Raw genomic sequence first — 22,800 nt, forward strand, 5'->3', positions numbered from 1 at the left:
TTAAAGAGCTGGTCTTCCTTTGTCTGTTTGGGAGGCAGATCTGATGCAATGTGGTGGTGCCCCAGTACAGGGACAAACAGAAAAGCTGACATTTGTTATATTAGGGCAAGTTGGGAAGTGGGTGGTGGGTTCTTAACTACTGAAACAGCTGACATTCATCAGGACCTGTAAGACCAGAAGCCAATTTTACTTAAGATAATTGTGGTGTGGGTTGGCATAAAGCATCCAGTGCTCATCCGGCACAGCCTGAAACCTTGATCATGTTTGGCCCCACATTAAAGCTAAAAGGCCATCTAAATCTTGGAGCACTGAGGAACATAGTGCAGAGACTTAATGTGGGCTTTTGTGCTTGCACACTGGACTGGAAACAGCATGGCTAACCCTAGCACAAGTGGTGCCGTGCTTTAACTAAGAAATCTTGCTGGAGCCAAGCTGGCTGTAGTTTATAGCTTGGGTAAACCAATACAGCATTAAGAGATTTTACTAGTTCATGGGTTCAGCACCCAGAGGTCCTCTGCCTCCCTCACCATCTTCTCTTGTTCCCTGACCTCTGTGCCCCCACTTTCTCAGTGCGCTGTGTGCCTCTACCTCCCTGCTTTTGCTTTGCCTGTCTTCTTTTTTTTTTCCACAGCTACCTAGAACAGAGCACCACAGCATGGGCTACTGCTGATTGGTGAAAAAGAGGAAATGCAGTGCTTGAAAATGGGGTGAAGTTGGGGAATAAATCCCACAAGCCCATTCAGTTGTGGGACTTTCTGCCAGCTGGTGCCTCTGGGTTAGAGAGCTCAAGGAAGCTGGAGATCACATTCAGTTACCTCTTCCTGGGAAACCTCTCCTGCTTCCTTGACCAGTGCCCTACCTACCCAACCATAAGGTATTTTGGCATGAGATATCCTTGGGCTCTCCTGCTGATGCACTCTGTTGTGTGGATGTGTTTCAGCAGTCATGGGAGGGAGGACAGAAACTTGACTCTCTTCTCCTCAAAGTTTATCTTAAGTCATTCCTAAATAGTGAAATATACTGCTTGAAGTGGAAATGGTCTAATAGGGAGGGAGGGAGGGAAGGATGCTTGGTTACAGCCAGGATATTTTGCTACCTGTTTGGTAGGATGCTTACCTGAGAACTGGAATATATTGTTACACATCGCATACTTGGTACAAGAGTTTTTGTCTTCAACACCAAACCCCAACAAAATCAACTGCTCACAGCCTTAAGCTGTAAAAAAAACCCAAACCATTTCTACCTATGTGCACTGTATATTTTAACAATACTTAATGGAAAATGTTAACATCCACAAAGGAAATTAATGAGTATTGAACCATACAATCCCATTTAACATAGATGCTTTGCACTTTCATTGCAACAAGAGGCTATCTACGTACACTTGCCAATACGCACTCATGGGACCTAGAGAATTAAGAGCTGACATATCTAGTATGATTTTTAATTACACAACTTACTTTCTTGAAGTATTAATTGTGAAGTAAAGGTTATGCTGTTTTCTCATGTGTCTAACAGATAACAAATTCGTACTGCAGCCAAATATACAGATTTTTATTTTCAGGCATCAAGTCCTCTCCAGTGAAACAATCAAAATGCTCTGATGGTTGATGTTGCTCAGACAGAAATCTAAGCCAAAATACATCTGAGCAAATCTGTAAATGTAAGGAAAACCTGCAGGTGTATGAAAGGAACGCATGAAAATTGAGTGTTGCCAAATATTGTTTCAGAATCCGCTTGGGACAATAAAGAGGAGGAATGAAAATTAACAGCCATAAGGGAGTCTATATTTTAATGCTCCTGTAACAGTGTATGATTGTTAAAAAATACTGAGAAATTGCCTTTCAAAACATTGATAATATTTTTTTCCCTGTTTTTATGGCATCGAATATGATACTTAATTTCCAAACTTAAAAGCTTCTTGTGCCAGTTAAATTGCATGCTGGCTCCTGTAGGAGCTTTGTTTTGAGGCCGCCTGTGCCAGTAAAACAAAGCATATGCTTCAATGACTAACTGGTTTGTATACGAAAGCAAAGGTAGAACAAACATTGGAAGTGATATGCACATTTTTTCTCTTTTCATGTTGTTACAGGAATCTCTAGTTAGGCTTTGAGACCCTCAGGTGGTCTGCAGAGAATCAGCAAACCGCGGACTGCACAATGCATAGGGGCTGAAGGTAAGGCAGAAGTGGAATTTGTCTGAGTATGGATGTCGAGCTAGGTACCCTATGGCCTGCTTATATAAATGAAAGGAAACAAGCATTTCTGTGGCAAATTTACCTTACTCTAAAACTGACATCTACAAGTGACTCAGATGATTCTGGCCCAGAAGGTCCCATTTTTCTCCACTGTTGTTTAAAGACAGCCCAGGCCATGACTTGCTCACATGTAGGGGTTGGGTGTACTGAGGGTTGGGTGAGCTGAATTCCATGAAACACATTTGAACAGCTGAGGCCATGAAGGACGAGAAGGTGATTTACCAAGGGCACATCATGCTTGACCAGCCTGTTCTCCTTCTCCGATGAAATGACTGGCTATATAGAGAAGGAGAGGCTGCTGGAGCGGGCTCTTATGTGGCCTGAAAACTGCTTGCCCTGCCAGACCCCAAAGGCAGCCATCAACGTCTCGGTGTCAGGCTGGCAGTGGTAACAAGCGGAGTATGTCGGGGACTGCTGCTGCGTGGATTTTGTTCCATATCTTCATCAAAGACCTGTGTGACGGGCCAGAATGAAGCCCCTTAACAAACCTGTGGCAGACACCAAATCAGGAGAGGCATTTGTCACGCTGAAGTGTAGAGCTTTGATTCAAAGGCAAAGCTGGGGCAGTTGAGCATTGCACAAAGAGAGGTCTCGCAGAGTTTGGCAAGGAGAAGCAGAAAGTTTGTTGCCTGGGGCAGGTTAATCCCACAGGCAGTGGCTGAGCAGCAGCTATCCTGGAAAGCGCTTGGAGGCTATGGTGCACCTCAAGCTGAATTTGAATGAACCCTGCACTTTCACTGCAAATGAAGGAAATCGCACACTGAGGGACCTTAGGAGGAGCATGGTCAGCAGTTATGGAAAGCCGTGATCTGCTTGACTGTACTTAGTGCTGGTGAGGCCACACCTGGAATACTGTGGGCTTTTGGGCCCTCCAGTTCAAGGGGGATGTGCAGAAATACAAAAGGGTCCAGAGAAAAATACCTAAGCTGATTAAGGTCCTAAAGTGTAGGACCTATGAGAAGACCTGAGGTTGTTCAGCCTGGGGAAGAGGAGGCTGGAGGGGCAATCTAAGGCAGCATACAGCTACTTGAAGAGGAGTTACAAAAATGATGGAGACAAGCCCTCCTCAACAAAGAGCAGCAGCCACAAGTTGTGACTTGGGACGGCTGTGCTGGACATTAGGAAGAGCTCTTCCACCAGGAGGGAGGTGCAGCACTGGGACAGGTCACCCAGGGCGGGTGTGGGTTCTCCCTCCACAGGGGTTCACAAGATTGGGCTGAACAAAGCCACAGTTGACCTGATCCAGTGCCGATGACCAACCATCCTGCTGTGAGCAGAAGGCTCCAGTGGTCCCATCCAAGCAGCACACCTATGGGACTCTGAAAGTCGGTGTTATTCCACTCAGCCCCTCAGTTTTTCTCCTGGGTTTAGCCCTGTGTTCCTGCACATCTGAACATACATCACAAATGCTTTTCTATGGATGGTCTCTTCTTACTATTCACATTGAGCAGGAAAAATAGATGCTGAGGGTATGTGGTACTTACTTATAAGTGGCAATTAATTCCAGTTTTTTTTGCTTTAAAAAAAAAAAAAAAAGCAAAGTTGTTATATCAGCATTGGAAAGGTTAGAGACCTGCCAAATGTTTTTTTTTTTTTGTTATATTAGATTTGCCTTTAGAAAATTAAGATCTTCTGGTAGGTGACATACAGGAATTTGTGTACATCTGATTCACTTGGAGTTGTTGCAGCAAATTCTCAAATATAGAACAGCCAGAAAAATGCTTTTTTTTTTTAATAGGCACTCCTACAGTAATTTAAAAATAGTAAACTGAAGCAAGGTAAGGATCACAGAGCCTGAGGTGAAAAAGCACATTGATAGAAAATAAGGAATAAAATATTTGATGAAGATTGACATTGCAAATGAAAAAGGAAGAGGAAAAAAAAAACAACATGAAATAACAGAAGATGCAAAGTGATTAGGGAGCACCAAGAGAGAGACGGGAATGGAAAGTTGGTGACAGATGAGGTTGATAAGGCAAAGGGCCTAAAGGAATTCCTCGCCCTAGTAATCACAGAGGCAGCAGAAGGCAACATCCCAGGAACCAGAATTTGTTTTCCTCAGGGAAGGAAGGAAAATGTCAAAAGGTTTTACTCTTGCACTGGAGTGGATAATAAGGCAATTAGTACTATTAAATGTTGTCAGCGCACCCAGACTGGAGTGATAAATTGCATCCTAGGATTGTAAAGGGAGAGGGAGATGCTGGAAAGCTTTCATGGAGCAATTGTGATAACTTACTGGAAAGGGAATTACTGAGAACTGGTGAGTGTTTAATGAACTAGAGGGAGCACCACAATCCCAGCATTTACAGATCTGTGAGCTTGACTTCACTTCTGCAGGAGAAACTAAATACTGGTGAGTCATGGCTGTGTACGTTTGTAAGTGGCAAAATGAATATATTATTAAAAATACATTGGTTTAACATACGTGCCACTGGAGAAGTCCGTATAATACAAATTATTTGGAGTCTGTTGCACAAAAGATTTATGCAAATAATCTCTATTAATAGGATTTCTCAGGGCAAATCCTTTCTTGTCAATATGAGAAGAGGTCTTGGCAACATTATGCTCATGATTTACCTTTCCAAAGTTTTTCTCATGTTTCTACAGTTTCAAATGTTTTTTTTTCCCCCTACATTAATATATATTACAGAGGATGTAACTGCTAACCTTTTGCAAAGCTCTGTAAATATGTGAACTACGCAGTATATCATCGCAGGTTGAATAAGAAGGGAGAGGAATACAAATTCTCCATATGCTATACCTCCACACACCTCCCCTCGTCTGGTCTCCACACGTTTTTATTGCTTGATCTATTTTGGATAGGAACATGATCCCTTTATGAAATAGTTTAGTTGCTACTGATAAAAATAAAATAAAAATAATGGGCAAACTTCTCCACTTGGTATTGCAGGCTGGTTAAATCCTGCTCCCCAGGTAGGAGCTGGGGGCACTGGGGCAGCCTCAGCCCTGGGCATCTGGCACCTCCCTGGTTTGGGGATGTGGACCCACAGGTGGGGGTCAGGATGAGCGGGGCCCATGCCTGGGCAGGGCTACACCACAGCTTGGGTGGGGACCAGGACGAGGGTCTGCACCAGGCATTAGCTCCCCGAAGAGGCTGCCCACAGTTCTTTCTCCCACAGCCACAGTCCTCTTCCCAGTGGTGGTCCGGGGTCGTGTGGGGGCTGTCTTCAGGGCCCTGACCATCAGCCTGCATCTCTAGAGATGAAGAGGGGCTGAGGGAGTGAGACCAGGTAGGAAGAAGGTCACAAACTCTGAAGAGTGTTTCATTTACCTTCTCCTAGAGTGGCATGTAGTACCTTCCTCTGGAAGCACCATGAGGATCTCTGCTTGAGGGGAAAAAATGCAGATAAGGAAATGGGCTGGAAAAATCTGAAGCTCTTGAGGGGAGCAGCCTCTGCAGAGAGTGGTTGAACAAACCAGTCCATCTCCAGCTGGTAGGAGGAACTGTCTGCCAGAAGATGTCAGCCAAAGGGTGGCAAAGATGCTTTGCAGAGTGTTTCCACAGTGCCCAGCACCAGCAGCACTGCTCTGACTGGGCTGGCTGAAGAAAACCAGCTAGGCAAGAGCTGTGGAAGCAACAGACTGTGTTGGAATAACCACCACTGGGAAAACGAGAGGAGCGATCAGGGACACAAAGGCACCCTTCAGGTCCTCCCCATCTACAGCGACCACCTTGCCCAGTACACTCACACAGCTGGGCGTGGGACCTGCCATGAGGGGTTTCTTCTCCAGGACTTGTGCAGGCCCAAATCCTAAATGGATGTCAATGAGACATGGACATCACTGCAGGGTGGCCAACAGACCCTCATTAGATACCTGCAGGTCTTGTATGTTTCGGGCACATGCCCAAGGTTGGGAGACTTCACAGGATCCCTGCGCAGCTGCACTGCAGAGGCAAAAGAGCTGCCAAGGCCAGCCTTGCCAGGATGTCTGGAGGCACAGCCACTCAGGGCTGGGACCTTGGGCAGTGCCCACGTCCTGCTTCCATCTGAGGAGGAGCTCCCCTCCTCCTCAGCTCCCCATGGACACCAGTTCATCCTCCAACAGGGTCTCTGCTCTGCTTGGCAGCTGCTGTGCGGGTTTGGATGCCCAAACTCATCTTTGGCTGAATTTCAGGACGTGGGGAAAAATAAAGGCACAACTGAGTCTGGCTGGAATTAACCTGCTGAGGGCCAGAAAATCTGGTAGCAACCCAGTGAGTGGCTCTGCATGTGGGCATGTGTGTGTGCATCCAGGTAGGCACCGTGTTCCTGGGGTTTGCGCACTGGTCCAACAAGTGTGACCCACCTCCGTCCTTGCTTCACCTCAAGGTGTCAAAATTAATACCTGCTTGTCCATGCCGTGGTGCTCAGACAGGACATGGCCATACTCTTGGTGCTGCTGCAGCAGCATCTCTCCACGTGTGGACAGAACCCCTGGGGCTGGAAAGGACATCTGAGGCTCAAAGCAGGCTCACGCACCTGTACTACAAGGGACGATGAGCATTTCAAAAAGCCAGTTATCCACATGCACTGGGAGGTAACACCAACGATGCGACCCGACTGTCCTCTGATTTCTGACCAGCCCCCAAGCAACCTGACTTTTTTTTTTTTTAAGGATTCAATGCCTTTCCCTGCAGGTGTTTTCCCTCTTGAATTCTTGAGCTCTACAACAAGCCCGTCTCAGCATCCCTGCCTCTGACTGTAATTTTACCTCTCTTATCTGTGTGCTGATTTTCTCATGGCTCTTTCTCAGCAGCCGGACTCAAGGTTACGCAGCTGTGCCGTATCAGAGCTGGGCCTTGGGCTCTCAATAGACGAGCAGCCAAGTTCCCGGGGGGAGGTTACAGAGACAGGGGGGTACAGCACTGCACTGCCTGTGTTACAGCATGCGTATTTCAGAAATGATGACGAAGCCTTCAAAACCACGCTTTACTCCTCAGGTCACATAACAGATGGGCATTGCTTCCATTCCTATTGACTTGGGGGTGACAAGGCAGTGCCCACCGCTGTCACCCATTACTTTTGTTCCTCCTTGCTATCATGTCACATCACTGGGGAGATACATAACATGCAAAACTGATGTTCCTGAGTGAAACTCGAGCACAAGTATTTCTACAAATGGCTAAAAGCAATACCATTCCTGTGCAAATGCATTATTCTCCATTTTGGGTTTGAGTTTCTTCCGGCCTGCTCAGCATCGGGAGACACGCAGTCTTGTTTGCCCCTTGCTTCCTCCTCAAACTGATCCCCTTCAAGATAATGAGCAGTGATGGACTTGAACTCCCCAGCTCCATAATCTAACCTGGAACGATGGTGTGAGGCACCCACAGGTTTTGTGTTGCTTTTCAAAGGCTGTCAGCGCCTCTCACGGATGAACAGCAACAGTCCCAACTGATTGGGGATTTCAGACAGGGTTCCTGTTCCTTGACAAACTGGTTCCATTTCTCAGAAAAGGCAAATTGAGTTTTCTTTCTGGAGAGAGGAGGAGACATGGACATGCACAGCCCGAGGTCCACACCAGGAGCCAAACACCCAGAGCTGAAATGGCAGCATCAGTCCTACACAGCTGAGAAAATGCTCCTGAGTGATTTCTAAAATCAGTGTATTTATTGATTATCTGTGCTGCTTTTCTTAATCCCCAGCTTTGTAAGAACTGGGAATTCTATTGTGTTACTATCCAGATCACCTGATATAGCTTTCCTTGGCTCAGCGACTAGTCACTTAGGCCACTGCAAGTTCAATAAGGGATCAGAGGCACCAGTCAGTTAAAGTCTCCAACCATTTTTGTTAGAACAAAATTGCAAACCTTTATCTCACTAGAAGGCTTTACAGATTACACATGACACTGATAAATAAGAGTATCAGTTTAATGTCTGACAGGTCGCCTCTCAGAGGACTAAAACCTGCGTTTGCCGAGGGATAGAGATAGTTATCAAATGATCGTTCCTGTCTCTTTCTTTTATGAAAACTGCCTATTTTGTGGCCGAGTGGTACAAAAGCAAAATAATTTGGAAGAGTTATTTTAAGGCCAAACCCAAGTTCTTAGAAAATCTGTCTCCCAGTCTTCCAGTATGTACAAGGTTGTTATAAAGAGGATTATGATCAACTTCTCATCATGTCTATCAGAAGAAGGACAAGAAGAAATCAGCTTAAACTGAAGTAAAGACGATTTAGGCTAGGCAACAGAGAAAACTTCCTAATGACTGCAGTCTTGCAGCACTGGAAGACATAACCCAGGGATGTTTTTTTCAGCTTTTCAAAGAGCAGATTACAGAAACATCCAGCACTGATGGGTCAGAAATGCTCAGCCCTGTCTCAGTGCATGAGGTGGCAAGAGTTGGGAGGGAGTGTGTCCCTTCCAGCTGTGAATTCCTGTGATTTTGGGATGCACTAATCTACTGCACTGAGAGGCTTTTCAGGCAGCCTAGTGTTGTGGAGGGATTCATAGAGGCATAATTCAGTCCTTCAGGCATTTTGCCCTCCTAGGCATCCTAAAATTTCACCTGATGGACCTCTTTAGTAAAAAGTGCCATGTCTACATGCATGTGATTGTTTGTCCAGGATGTTGTAGATCTGGGTGCAACCTCGTCTCTGGTGGGGCAATGGAGAGGGCAGTGCTCAGGTCCCTGAATAGGGAGGGTTCAGCACCCTTGGGACACCTCAGGATATCCAAGCCATCCCCTTGGAGTTTTGTGTCATATCTACCAGCTATATATAGATAAGCTGGATACTGTAGGGTGTTTCACATGGGACACAGTGCCCCTATTTAGACAACCGAATCATAGCCCCGAGAGATCCAGCTTGTTTCTACAGCTGGGAGTCTCACCCTCACCTCTGTACAGCTACTGTTTGAAAACATGCAACCAACTCCCAACCTGTCTTCTTCCCAAATGCAAAACTGCTGAGCCTGAAAGGTTTTCTAAAGAAGAGTTGGGTTGTTTTTCCAAATATCATCACAGTTATTCAAACCACCTGTAAATTATGTGCAGCAAAATAGAGCAAACGTTGCACCCTCAGGAGTCTCCCAGCTAGAAGAGGAGTCATCGCCAGAACGACCACATGCCACACGGAATGATGTCCCTTCCCTGGGACCTTCAGTTGATATGATATGATCTGAAAGGCAGACAATTCCTGTGCTCAGCTCTTGCTGGCAGCTGCAAAAATCTTGGTGCTTTAAATTACTGGTGCCACCATAGCAATCTTCACCATGGCTGACCAAGCACCGAAAATGTAGAAAACTGCAGTCAGTGGCAGCACAGGATAAAATGCAACTTGTTTTTCTTCATAACAGGCTGGCATCATGCTATGTGTGACTTGTCACTTGATGTGCAGGCTGTAAAGTTGTGATTAGACAATCACAACTTGATTAAACAATCTCGTCACCTTCATGTTCTCACCTAAAAGAGAAACTTGAAAAAAAAAAAGGAAAATGTGATTGCACAGCTGTATAAACTAGCAGAGGGATCCCAGGATCTGTTAGTTCCAGAATTTATTTAGAATGATTTTTTTTTTAACTACCTAATTTCAGTTTGATGGGTCCCTTTGAGAGCTAAGCAGGTCACGTAGCTAAACTAAGCAAGAGCTTGTCTTCTTTATGAACTACTTCTGAGTCATGTTGGTACTCAAAGGGAACAGTGTCATGCATTAATTGAGTCTCACTGGTTTAATTTCCGATTGACAAGTAAATAGTGCTGGTTCTTAAAAAATTACACAACAGAAAAAACACTCAATAATACTCTGGTGACAGTTTTCCCAGGTACTTTTTTTTTTTTTTCTTTCCAGATCAGCACAAACTGCAAATGCAGTTGATATTGCATCATTTTGTTTCAACAGATGTTATCATAATTCATCGTATTAACATGATTGTACTGAATTTTGGCTTTTTTTACAGTTAAATTAACTTTACTTATTTAAAACAGCTGCATGTTTAACACTTAATAAAATTGCTGTCCATTTCAGGGAATCTGATTTTGTTCCAAAGCAAAATTCATGAAATCTGCCAAACTGCTGAGTGAGGAATCCAGAAAAAAAGGGGTATGGACACAGTTTAAGGGTCAGCCTTTCCCAGCTATTTACAGATGCACAAGATAATTTACGCCTCTTGATCTCTCCACAGGGAACTGTGCTTACTTTCCTGATAATAATGATTACAGAGAAATGAGCCTCTCCTTTTGCTGGTTTTGAGATCGTGCTAGCGTGAAGGAGTCCTGGTGGAGGAATACAGGAAAAAAAGGAGGATTGTGGTTGGTATCTTCTCTGTATGGGTGTCAACCCATCACCCTAGCTGGGTAGCACAAACCAGCCCAAGCCACTTTTGTCTCAGTTACACACTTGCTTTTTGCTGGGAGACTCCCATCACCGGGGAAATGCGTGAGATGGCAGTACCCTGAACACAGAATTTTGCCAGAAGCCTGGTAGATACTTCAGGAACAAAGGTATGTGCAGAGGAACAGGCCTCTCAGTTGTGTTTAGCTATGGAGGTCTGTGGGCTGAGAGAGAAAGTCTGCTATCTCCGCCGCCCCATCTCCTGCCCACTACGCAGCTGGGAGAAGACCAATGCGCAGTGGTTGATACATGTGGACGTGGAATACTCAGGGCAGCACAGGAATAAACGCCTTGCTTGCAAGCATGAGGTCCCACCTGTGCATATGCCCAGCTGGCCATTACTTTATTTCTATATGACAATCTAGGAAAAAGACTGCTTAGTTAATCATGAATTTATTGACATCCTTGGGATAGCAGTCTCACTGACTCACATCAATGAAGTCCAACTGTTTGAATAAAATCAAAAATGGCAAGGGTCACAGTATACAGATCGCTGCCTCTTGACATTTTCCTGCCCCGCTTGAGACAGCTGATGAAAAGAGGTGGCTTGGGAGGGACCTAGCAGCCACCTTCCCACACCTACAGGGAGATCACTGAGATGGAAGAGATGGGCTCTTCACAGAGGTGTGTGGCAAGATGGAGAGAGACAATGGACATATGTTGAAACAAGAGAGATTCAGACTGGACATAAGGAGGAACTTGTTCCCTATGAGGAGAAGTCCGAAGCAGAGCAGGTTGCCAGAGAGGCAGCGCACGCTCTGTCACTGGAGGTTTCCAAGTCCTGTCTTTCTCAAGCCATGAGCAACATGCATTAATCTCAGAGCTGATCCAGCTCTGAGGCCCCCAAGGCCCCTTCCAACCTGAGTTCTCCTATGATCCTATGATTACATTAACACTCACTGTTGGCAATGCATCTCCAACAGGTGGGATCAGCCTTACTGGAGCTCTGCCCCCCAACCTCCCCCTCTGCTGCTATTGTACCCTCAGAGAAAACAAGTTATCCCCTGGCCAAGGGTACTTGGTATTTTGTCATCACAGTTGGCTGTTGCAAAGTTGCTTGTAGGCTCTAGGTGAGCACTAACTCACATAGAACAAGATATGGGACAAGATGTGAAAGGGGAAAAACCTGTGGTAGGCTAAATTTGAGCCTTGAAACTTCAACACTGTAATTTCCCCCTTTGGTAAAACACACAAACGTGCTTCTCCTTCTGTTACATGCCATATTGTGGGGCACATCTTGCAGGTCATTTGTGGAGGTAATTCCCTCACGTTAGTGCAGTTGCACTACTGAGTATACAGTGGAACTGCTTTTGCAAAAATAAGAGACCTGATTATTGGCAAAAATGCCTTTGACTAAGGATATTACTCATTTGCTTACAGTAGCAATGACAGAGTCTTGATGCCATTTAGGAATACGTAACATGAATCTCAAATTGACTATGTTTTCACACCGTTTTCCTTGACCCGTTGACAATAAAAAAAAAAATCTGTTCCTAAGAAACTGTACATTTATAAAGTATTTTGCTTCGCACAGAACACATATTTTAATTTACTAATCTGTATGAATTGTGTTCTTGTAAGTTACTCAAACCTGTCCAGTATCTGGTCTGATCACTGCAGCTCAGATATGATGGCTACCAAGCACCACAAATTTTTACATTTCCAAATCTATGACTATGGTGAAGCAGCCACAGAACACAATTAATATGTTCCTACTTTATTAAAGAAGGCAGTTTCACTCATCTAAACATGTCCTAAATGCATAGGTTTAGAAAGATGGCCTCTCTCCCCTCTTCTTCATGCCAAATAGAAAAAAAAAATAAAGTCCAGACGAGAATCTTCTACTGCATCTTGAAGTCCCTTTTATCTTGTCTGTCCAGCCAGCATGGATCAGAAATGGTACTGCATTTTCTCTTTTTACCCAGAGACTGCATCCTTGGTGAGAAAAACAGTCCGTCTAGTCCAGAATCTATACTGCCTCCTAAATGAGAAGGGGTCCTCTAAATAATCCTCTATATACTGATGACTAACATCTACATTGCTGTACAGAGGGATTTAGATCACAGCTACATAAGAAGCTTTAATCCTGGCATCTTCTATTTTTGTAACCAAAATGGTTTTTGCAGTCTTTTTTTTTTTAGATCCTGTATTAATATTAATATGCCAATGAATTGTATAACATGATGGGTGGTATTTGCAGTATCTCTTTGTGATCACGAAAAGAGGTGGGGGAGCAAAAAAGGTGACACAAAGTTATTTAGGTTCAGCTGAAGCAGTGGAGGGAAAATAATTCCCAAAACTTTTGTCCAACCTCAGCACGTGGGCAGTGGGACGGTAAAGCTGTTGGTGCTCCTTAACGCAAAATCATGTCCAGTGGATGGAGTAGCCTGAAGCACTCTGCACAGTGCTTGGTCCTAAATCACAGACAACAAAGTCAGGGAAAGACTGGGACATTCACCTGGAAGCTCAGTGTAAACCAATAGTCAAATCATAAACAAGATGTTGGGGTACATAAGGAACGGGATGGAAAAGATACCCAATATTATGACATTACAGTGCCATTAAGGTTTAGTAATTCACCTGGAACACTGCATTTGGTTCTGGTCAGCCTAACGCTCTAGAGACCTACTCAGAATAGTTAATTTAGCTTAAGGAGCTTACTCTCCCCGAGATCCCTCTGCAAACGAGAGCGAGCTTTGGGCTCTCTCCTAGGAGGCATTTCGTGGTAGGTTACTGTTCTCCACCATCATTCAGAATAACCCGTTTTTCTCCATTAAAACAGAAGTTAATCTTCGCCCTTTCTCTATCAAGACACACAGAAATGTAAAGCACAGGTAATGAAAATTGTTAGGGAAGCTGGGAAAAAAAACAAGTTGAGGAAGCTGTTTGATTTACATAGGGAGCAATCAGAAGTATATAAGCTAAGGAAGTCAAGAGCAGGTAGACCTGGCACCTCTCCCAAGTTTTTCTTAATAAGACAGCAAAACCCATCATTGACATTGAGAGGCAGGGGATGAGAGAGGAAGGCTGTTCCACTCAATGAGGGGATAAAGCTTCATTACCTCGAGAATCTTGCAGGATTAAAATAATGTCATCCACCCCACAACTGATGAGACTACCAACAGTTACGCAAGCAAGGCTTAAAACTCAAGCAGTCACAGGGCTTGGGTAGCTGTGCTTCAAATTACAACTTAACTTTTTAATGTAGAAGCTGGATTCTCGTATTTGCCTTTCTTCCACTAACGAGCAGTTTATTCACTGGTTACCCACTCCCACAGCTTCTGCATTTCTCCCTGAGGTGTCTGGCACTGCTACCCCCTGAGACAAGATATCCCACCTGCTGGATCAGTCCTTGTGATCTCCTCAGCCATTTCCAAGCAAGCATACAGCTGCTAGCTGTGCAGAAGGAAAAGAGATCACAGGAACAGGCCTGAACGTGTACCTCAGAGCAAATGATGAGCCAGATTGCCGTGAGTGGAAAGCCACCCATTCCCTCACCTTTCCAGTGGGGTTCCTGCCAGGCCATTACTGCAGATACACATCATCATATCTTGGGTGAAAAACAGTGCTGAAAAAGATGACACATCCCACTGACCCTGGGGTGGATCAGCTGCACCGAAGCTTCGCCTATCAGAAGTCTGTCTAACCCGTTGTTACAAGCACTGGAAGATGAGGATGCTCTGCTCAGCAGAGGCGTGACGCTTTTCTTCACCATCCTCACCACTAGAGCATTTTTCTGTTGTAACTGCATTACTTTTTGTCTTGTCTTATCTACTATGGCCATTAAACACAGATGAAGAATCACAGCTCCAGAGAGGTATTTTGAACACCGAGCTTTCTTGCATGTAGCATCCTTCCCCACATTTGGTGCTCTCCTTAAGGCATCCAGGATGCAGAAGCACAGCGAGATGCAGTCAGTGCTGGGAAGGTTGGCTCCCTCTTACCTGCAAACCTTTTGAGGTCTTCTCCTTGGCCACACCTTTTCCTGCTATTCAACCCAGAAGCACAGGATACTCAAAGCTACGCAACAAATGGCCCCACCAGCCTCCAAGCGTTCCCAGTGCCCTCCCCTCCTCGCTGTGCATCCTTATTTTTAAAAGGGCCACGACTGCTCTCAGGTGCAGTTGAGCGAGAGATTGAGCGACTGAGATTGCTCAGTTGTGCAAGAGCACACCCACCGCTCACGTCTCTCTCTCCCAGCTCCTTTCAGCTCTGGTGCTCCCTGCATTTTACACCTATTACAGACCTCACAGTCTTCAGCATAGGCAGCTGCATAAGGACTGGCAGCAGGAACCAGAGGGGTTCTCACATTTTGCCTCTGTTTGAAATGCCCCTCCAGTGGTATTTGTGGTAAGCCTGCCCTGTTCCGCCCTGACGCCCCAGCACACATGCACATACACAACACATACAACCTTATGTGTGGCCCATATTGTTTCTCTTGTACCTATGATGCCTGTTTGCTCATCGTAAAAGGAAATTTGGTGGATTTGGAGAAAGGCAAATCATGTCAAGCTGCATCTCATTTTTAAATTTCATGGAATTATAAAACACTTGATTATTTGTTTTAGTCTTTTTTTTTTTTCAGGAGTTACAAAGATGGGGACTATTTCTAATTCCCTGGCTCCACAATTCCCTGCTCCTATTTTCAACAGAAGCACTATGTTTCTCCTCTTCTAGTCTTCTTCAAAAAAGGCACTAAGGTCTCTAAGCTTCTCAGCATCATAACTGCCAATTCTCCTACCGAGTAATTCTTCCCTTGGTTTCCCTTTTTGTTGCTGTCAAAAATGCTCTTAGAATGCCTTATTAGTATAAGCAAAGAATAGGAGAAGTATTTTGTTTTGTGCCTTAGACTTTCTGATTTTGTTTCTGTATGCTCATGCTGAGTTTTTTTTTTACATTCATTTTTAGATATTTGACCTAGTTTCTATGTTCTGTACACTCCCTTCTTGTACTTGAGATCATTGAAGAGCTTGTGATTTCACAGGTATCTCTTACTGCATTTTTATATCTTTTCTACACACTGGGATATTTTGTTTATTCAATCTTTTTTAATGAACCATCAACTCTTTCTGGAGCTCTTTTCTTCCATATATTCAGTTCCCAGAGGAATTTTCCTGCTAATATCCTCTGTGTTCATTAAAGTCGGCTGCCTTCAGGTCCTTTACCTTCAGGTTTATGTTGTCCTTCCTTCGTTCCCTGAGGCCTACGAATCCTGTAACTCTCTCACCAACATTGTCCTCCACCTTCACACTGCCCAGCTGTTCCTCTCCCGTGGTAGGAACTGACTCCAGGATTGTCACCTGGGAAGTCACTTTCTGTGCTGCTGCATGACAAAATGCCAGTGATGCACTCACCAAACAGACTCTGCCCTAGTTTATCACATTCTTCATTACTGTTGCAGTACTTAAAGACCCCATCCCAAGCCAATCAGCTTTGGTTGTTTTTAATGATTCTGCTAGCTGCTCACAAAAGAGCCTCATCTATTTGAGTTTCTTAGGGGAAAGAAGATGACTGTAATGGATGTGATTTTGTACCGTATTATTTCCTGCTGCTATTTAGAGATCAGGTCCATTGCGCTCTACCCTTTTTGTCTGAGAAGAAATGTACGTATCTGCTTTTCCCTCGCCAGTTCATATTTCTCCAGTTCACTGCTTTCCATTTCTTCCTCATCTACGCAGTCGGATGTAGACTCTGCAGAGCATCCTAAAGGGAGGGGAAGGCAGAGCTCTGGCAGCTGCTGAACCTTCCCTGCTCGTGAGACCTGACAGTTGCACAGAGAAGCGCCTCTTCACGGGCAAGACTTCTAAAGGAGATTACTTCATCCTTCCAAAAGGTCACATAAATTAGGCAGTAAAACTGCCCAACCCAGCAGCCACGATTTGTCTATCAGGACTGCTTGATTCCCCGTTTCTTTAATAGGCAGCTTTTCTTCTTGAACACAGACAGTTTAAAATTTGGTGCCGAGACCATGCTGGATCACTAAGTTTAGTCTGATTTGATCTTGTCATCTTCATTATGAACAGACCCTACATCATCTGAATCTGAAACAGAAACATCATAGCTACATTAAAAACCAATAAAACTATGTGCAAATACAAAGATTAACTCATTCCAACTTGACTTTTCGCTGCATGATCCTGTCCTCATCCACATAAAAATTATTCAGCCGCAAAAGGCCCTTGAGCATACCATGACATTTACAGCATCTCTGAGTATTTCTTGCTTATTTCTCATAAATTTCCTTTGGTAATAACTTAGTCACTCAGCAATGCTCTACAGTATACACATACATTACATGATTATCTCATATTTTATACAACACATGTTAAAGTAATTAATTTTCCCAGGCAAATGTCATACCATTTAGTTCATCGTTAGGAGCCAAATATTTGTGCAACCGTTTGTTACAAATATATGCATAACCACAGAACACTTCAGCTCCGTGGTATTTATTAAGTGTAATTTAAAGGGACACTGTCAAGGTTGTTACAGTCTCAACTTCCACATTAGTTTTTGTTCCACTTGAAATTCCCTTAAGGATTCAACCTCAATTCATTCATTCATTTGTTAACTATCCTTGCTACAGCATTTAGCACACAAAAATAAATGCCATCTCGCTGTGGTGTGGAACGTGCTAGTGACCAGCTAATTTCAAGCCCTAGCATGACAGAAGGGTTTCATCCTTCATTTAAACCGTCTTGAAGCTTTTCTTTGAAAAGATCTGGGGTTTGCCTCATCTTTAAGGTAGAACCACAGCAAAGAGGAATAGGTACCTCCTTCATAAAAAGAACGGAGTTTAATCCCAAGTTCAGACTGAACTCTAAGTTAAGACATTTCTTTCTGTGCTTACACAGGTTACCTCCAAACAAACAGACAAAACCCCATCAGGACAGCAGCTCTAATTTCAACAGATGGAAGACAAATTAGCCATGCACCATCAGGACTAGTTGCCTTGAAAAATGCATTTTAAGGGCACAAAACCACCTCTGATAGATAGTCAAGTCTTCTTCTCCCATCTCCTAAATTAGGTCTGACCCATACTCCTCACACACTGATACGAAAGCGCTTCAAAGTATATTTAGAGAGAGGAAGAGCAGCAGTGGAGCTGTGCAGTACAAAATTGTGCTCAGATACTTGACAGGCTGAACCAGACAGCTCCGTTCAAGCTAACAGTCCAATAAATCCTGTTCCCCGCAGACCACTTATTCTTCAGCAAGTTCAATCAACAGGTTTGGAAAGGGGGACGCGACACTTTTCTCACTTATTTTGGCCCTTGATGAGAAAAGCAGCAGTGAAGAAAAGAAGCAGAACCAAAAGCAGTACAAGTGGGAATGAGAAGGGACAGGAGGAAGCGCAAACCCAAGAAAGCAGAAAGACAGGAGAAAGAAATACTGAGAAGACACAGCAGAGCGACAGCAGAGATGAGGTTGGATGAGATGGAACAAAGCAGCACCGTGGTGAGACTTCTTTTAGGTTATTGTGAATAGCTACTTTTATTCAAGGAAGATGCTCTCAGTCTGGAGAGAGAAAAGCAGACCTGGGTGTTCAGAAGAACGATGAACTATAACACAAGCAGAGTGCCAAAAAGTCTGGTTCACTAAAGTTGGCGAAAAGCTGAAAGAAGATGTGATTGCTGTCTGCCATTACGTAAGGAGCGGGCATCAAACAGCAAAAAAGAGACATATTATTCAAAGGACAATGCCAAAACAAGGATGAAAAGGATATGTTTCCCATGAATGCCTTTAGGCTGGAAGTTAGAATAGAGTCCTAATCAGCAAAGGGATTAGGTTTGGGGTAAATCTCAATTCCTAACTTAGTCATAATTGACTGATTTCAGTCAGTTTTGAGAAGTTGGTATTGACCAAGACTTTTGATCCATACAGATGACCTCTTTACCATTAAGACAGAGCTTGATTAATTTAAGAAGCAATTTCTGGTGCAGTGCCTGCAATTGCCAATGTCTTGGTCTCTGCGATGGAGGGGATTACTGTCACTCCCTTTCTGTTATTATTCTGGCAGACTTCACCAGTTTTGAGACCACTGCTTGGAAACCCAAAATGCACTTGCTGCTTTGATATCTTACACTGCCTTAATTTTCTCTGTGGACAATGAGCTATCGTATTTGAAGCAGAATGGATGAGTTCTCAAAGGAGCTTTGATCTGTCCTAGATCCTCAAAGCAGCCTGCAAGGATAGCTTGAAAGCTTTTTATTTAAAATAAGTGGCATTTCCTCCCCTCTCATTTTAATTGAAATAGATGCTGAATGCAGGGCAAATTGTATTGTAAGCTTGATTGCAGAAAGCAAGTATACTGTGTATAAAACAGCCTTGATCAATAGCAGTTTCTTGTAATTGACTGCAATCTATCTATCTATTTATTGCCATGGGAATTTTAAAAATTGTTGGGTTTTTTGTTGTTGTTGTTTTGTCCATCAGCTGAAAAGATTAAGCTGGAAAATGGAGGATGGGAGTAGAGGGAAGAATCAATCAGTCACACAGCCTCAACCGATAGTGTATCCTCAAGGCAACTTGCAAGACTTGGAGAAATGCCGACAAAATTTTCCTAGGCAGAAAGAAGGAAGCAGACTGGCAAGTCTGGCTGAGCAGAGCCAGGGCTGGGGGTTTTGAGTGTCTTGCAGTGCCTCACTGGCTGGATAGGAGAGCTGTGACAATGGGCATGGAGACTCAGGCCACGGGCAAGTTGCACCACTGGTGGAAAGGAGGAAAGATGTGTATTAACACTTCAGCTGAGCTAAACCTCTCATTTTTGTCAGCAAGGCAGTGTTAGAGCTAAAAGAGGAAAGTTAGGAAATGTTCGTGACGTGGATGGGTTCAGTGCCATTGACATCCCAAACAGGTCAGGAGTAAAGGAAGGAAAACCAAATACAGCCAGGAGGGAAATGGCTGCCTGCCTTCTTTATTGTGGCCACGAGCGTGACCCACCATTCTGCAGCGTCTGACGCTGTCATGAGGTGTCTGGATGCTGCAGTGGAGGTGATAGCGGCATTTCCCTGACTTTCACGGGGCTGTCTGCGGTGGCTGCCCTTTTAGGCTGCTCCTGGTAGCGAGTCACCGTGCCCCCCTGCCACTGGGGCTTCGCCTTCCCAGGTGATTTGTCTTCACTCTGAAATAGATGTTATCCAGAGGGAGAAACGTGTGCTTCACTGTCTGTGCAGTTGACAACATAACTTGGAGGCCTCAACGGCATTTTGATGAACGGTTATGCTGCTGCCGAGTGCTGTATTCGTACTTTCCTCCTGTCAGTTTGTTAGGTGCATTACTTATCATGGTTTTTTCCTACTCTTCCCAGCAATTACTGCATGCTGTATTAAATGCGTGTCTATGGTTTAATTGCAAAAAATCTGCATTCGGCTTCGGAATTAAATTAGAGGCTTTTCTGTCAGGTTCATTTTAAGAGCGTAGCTGCATCTCAAATCAGCTCATATAAGGAGGGCGAAGAGGACCCAAACAGCTACTCCATACTGCAGATCTCACTGAATATATGTAGCGGGGGCAACTCAAACGTATCTAACAAGCCCAGAATATTTATTTTTCCTCTACTTTCAGAAGTGTGGGGGACTTAGGAAAGCAGCCCCTCGCATTCTCCCCAACTTCAATGACAGGGAAATCAGGCTGATTGCAAACATCTCTGAAAAGCTCACACCTTATGCAAAAGAGCTGGGTATCAGATGAGTAGGAACCTCAAAATGCGTTAAACAGGCACAGCAAAGTGAAACACGCTCACCGAGCTTGTTCTGTGAGACAGCAAACTTCTTCCATCAAGTTTCCAGAGGCTGATGAATTTGTGAGATGGTGTGATGGGGTGGGGACAGACAGGGAGGAAAACCAGCCTACCGCTCGGCCTCTAGCACACAGGCTGCACCAGGGAGGTAGCACCAACAGGGGTACTACGGTTCCCACCCTCCTCCCTTCCCCACATCTCACTTCCCCAAAAGGCATAACAGATCTGAGCGAGGTGACTCATGTGCTAATGTGCCTTATTAGGACATGCTGAATTGGAGCAATTAGCCATGGAAATGTCATTCTGGCTAAGGAAACCTTCCAGTGAGACTAGACTGGATGTAACTGCTTTTCTGTTCTCCTATGCCCCGCAGCATCGCCAAGAGAAAAAGGTTATGGGCCATAAGCCAAGGAAATTCACGCTTAATACCTTGCCTTCTTGGGGCAGGGGGCAGCTCCAGCAATAACGCACCAAGTGCCCATGTGGTACAGGGCTAGCACAGACCCACAGACCAAAAAATGCCCCATTTTCCCTGTGTGGGTTGTCTGGAGCACTCTACAGCTGTAGCCAAAAACTACAGTCTGAGTGTTGTTTTCTGGCCACTGAAGAAGTATCTTCATATGCTGTATGTTCAGTGACTGGTGAAAACAAAATGAATGAGGTAATAAAACACATGGGAAAACATAAGGAATCAATATTTCTAAGGATCACTGATGACATCAATTGGCCCACACTGCACCCCAATGAACAGCCATGTCAGGATTTGCCCTTTTTGCCCCTACGCTAGCTAGCTACAGGGCTGTAGCTCTCTCTCTCTGTGTACGAGTGTTTGATTCCTCTAATCCTATCGTCTACGTGATTTCTACAGTGACTGCTACAGCATTTGATATTTTTCTAAAACAAGTCTAAGGAAGAAAGTATTAATAGGTAATAATTTTCCATTCTTAATTTCTGGTACCTAATTAAGTGTATGTAAAATTTCAGATTATGTTCAAGTTTTAGTGTGCTTGCATGATGATCCACATAGGGCCATAATTCACTTTCAACTAGGCAGCATGGGAACAATCTAATTTTGGACAGGCCAGCCTTAACATGGCCTGTAAAACCAGTCCCAGAAAGAGGAGGAAGTAACGCGTATGATGGAAGCAGAGACATGTCTTCACAGTGAAGTGACACCAAACTATGCCAATTTAAGTCAAACTTTCCCGGTCACCTCTTCTTTCCAAACTTTCCTATTCTAAACTGACACAACTTGGAAGCGGAAGGTCTGAGTGTCTTCCACTCAGACAAATGGACTAACAAGAGCCTACCACCAACGGCATTTGTCCAAAGTAAGAAACTCTATTTTTTAAAAAATTAAGCCTTTTCTGAAAAGTTTTGAGTTGCTCAGGAGTTTACAATTTGAATACCCTTACTAATTTCAAGTTTGTTAGAAAAACTTAATCCCAATACAGAGACTAGAATCTCTGTCTTTTATCACAAAACCGGTATTTTCTGTGTTTTCCCCAGCTGTAGCTTCCCTCCTGCTTTCTTCCTCCTTTGAACTGTACAACTAATGCAGTCTTATGTACATTCACCCCTATTATCCCTAGAGTACTGTCAGAATATATAATTTACTGCTGCCAACTGCTTGCTTTTGTTGTCATTAACAATCTTCATTTAATAAAAAGCTTTTATCAAAAACAGTTTTTCTGCAGTACTTTTATTTTTCCCAGAAAAAGCATTAAAATCAATTTGTTTTCACTTGGTCTGTATTCTTGAGTGAATATAGCAAGGAACAAAAAATATAAACATGTGAGAGAAACCCCAAAGAGAAGGTAATGTAGGAAGAAACAACTCTGTTCTAAGGTAGCTTTTGGAGGCAAAAAAAAAAAATTATTGAAGACTGGTAGAAAACATCACATTGCAACCAGGCTCTTTGTGTACAAGGAAGATGCTCCCCTTTTCCACAGCTCCCTGCGGCTTCTTTACTGGGTGAGGCAGAAGGTAATCCTCTGCAGAAAGGTTTGACCTGAAGGTTAGAGGTGATTCATGGGATTTTCTGCTGGAAACGCACTGGACTCTCTACTGATGGCGTGTGCTTCGCTAACCTTCCTAAAGAACTGCAGCTGCTTCCCTCACATGTTTTTCACGTATAGCCTCTGCTTGTACTACCTGAAACCTTGGAGCAACTTATTCTTGATATCAGAAGTCTTAATAGTTTAAGACATTTCAACTGCCCTGCTATGTAATGAGCCACAAAAACTAAACAGGAGATACCAATTATGGAGGAAAAATAAAGTGAAAAGAGGCACTAACTCTTCACTATTGTGTTTTAACGATGGTTACTACCACAAATGAGAAGTTGTGCCATGGGGCACAAGGGGATTATGGGGATTCTGCCGCAGCTAGCCTGGTTCACTAATCTCAGAGAGACGCATCGGCACATACTAGTAATAAAACACACTGGATCCACATTCTCCTCACTCTCTAATG

At 44.0% G+C, this 22,800-nt stretch overlaps 1 long non-coding RNA gene across 1 annotated transcript; it reads left to right on the forward strand.

Moving 5' to 3' along the window:
* Positions 1–781: 781 nt before the first annotated feature.
* Positions 782–5,130, forward strand: LOC147602267 (uncharacterized). Its single transcript, XR_015261052.1, has 3 exons — positions 782–874; positions 2,093–2,176; positions 3,996–5,130. It is a non-coding gene; the product is annotated as an uncharacterized LOC147602267 (long non-coding RNA).
* Positions 5,131–22,800: the final 17,670 nt, after the last annotated feature.

The sequence above is a fragment of the Chlamydotis macqueenii genome, chromosome 1 (genome assembly GCF_036417535.1).
Source record: "Chlamydotis macqueenii isolate bChlMac1 chromosome 1, bChlMac1.mat, whole genome shotgun sequence".
NCBI lineage: Eukaryota > Metazoa > Chordata > Aves > Otidiformes > Otididae > Chlamydotis > Chlamydotis macqueenii.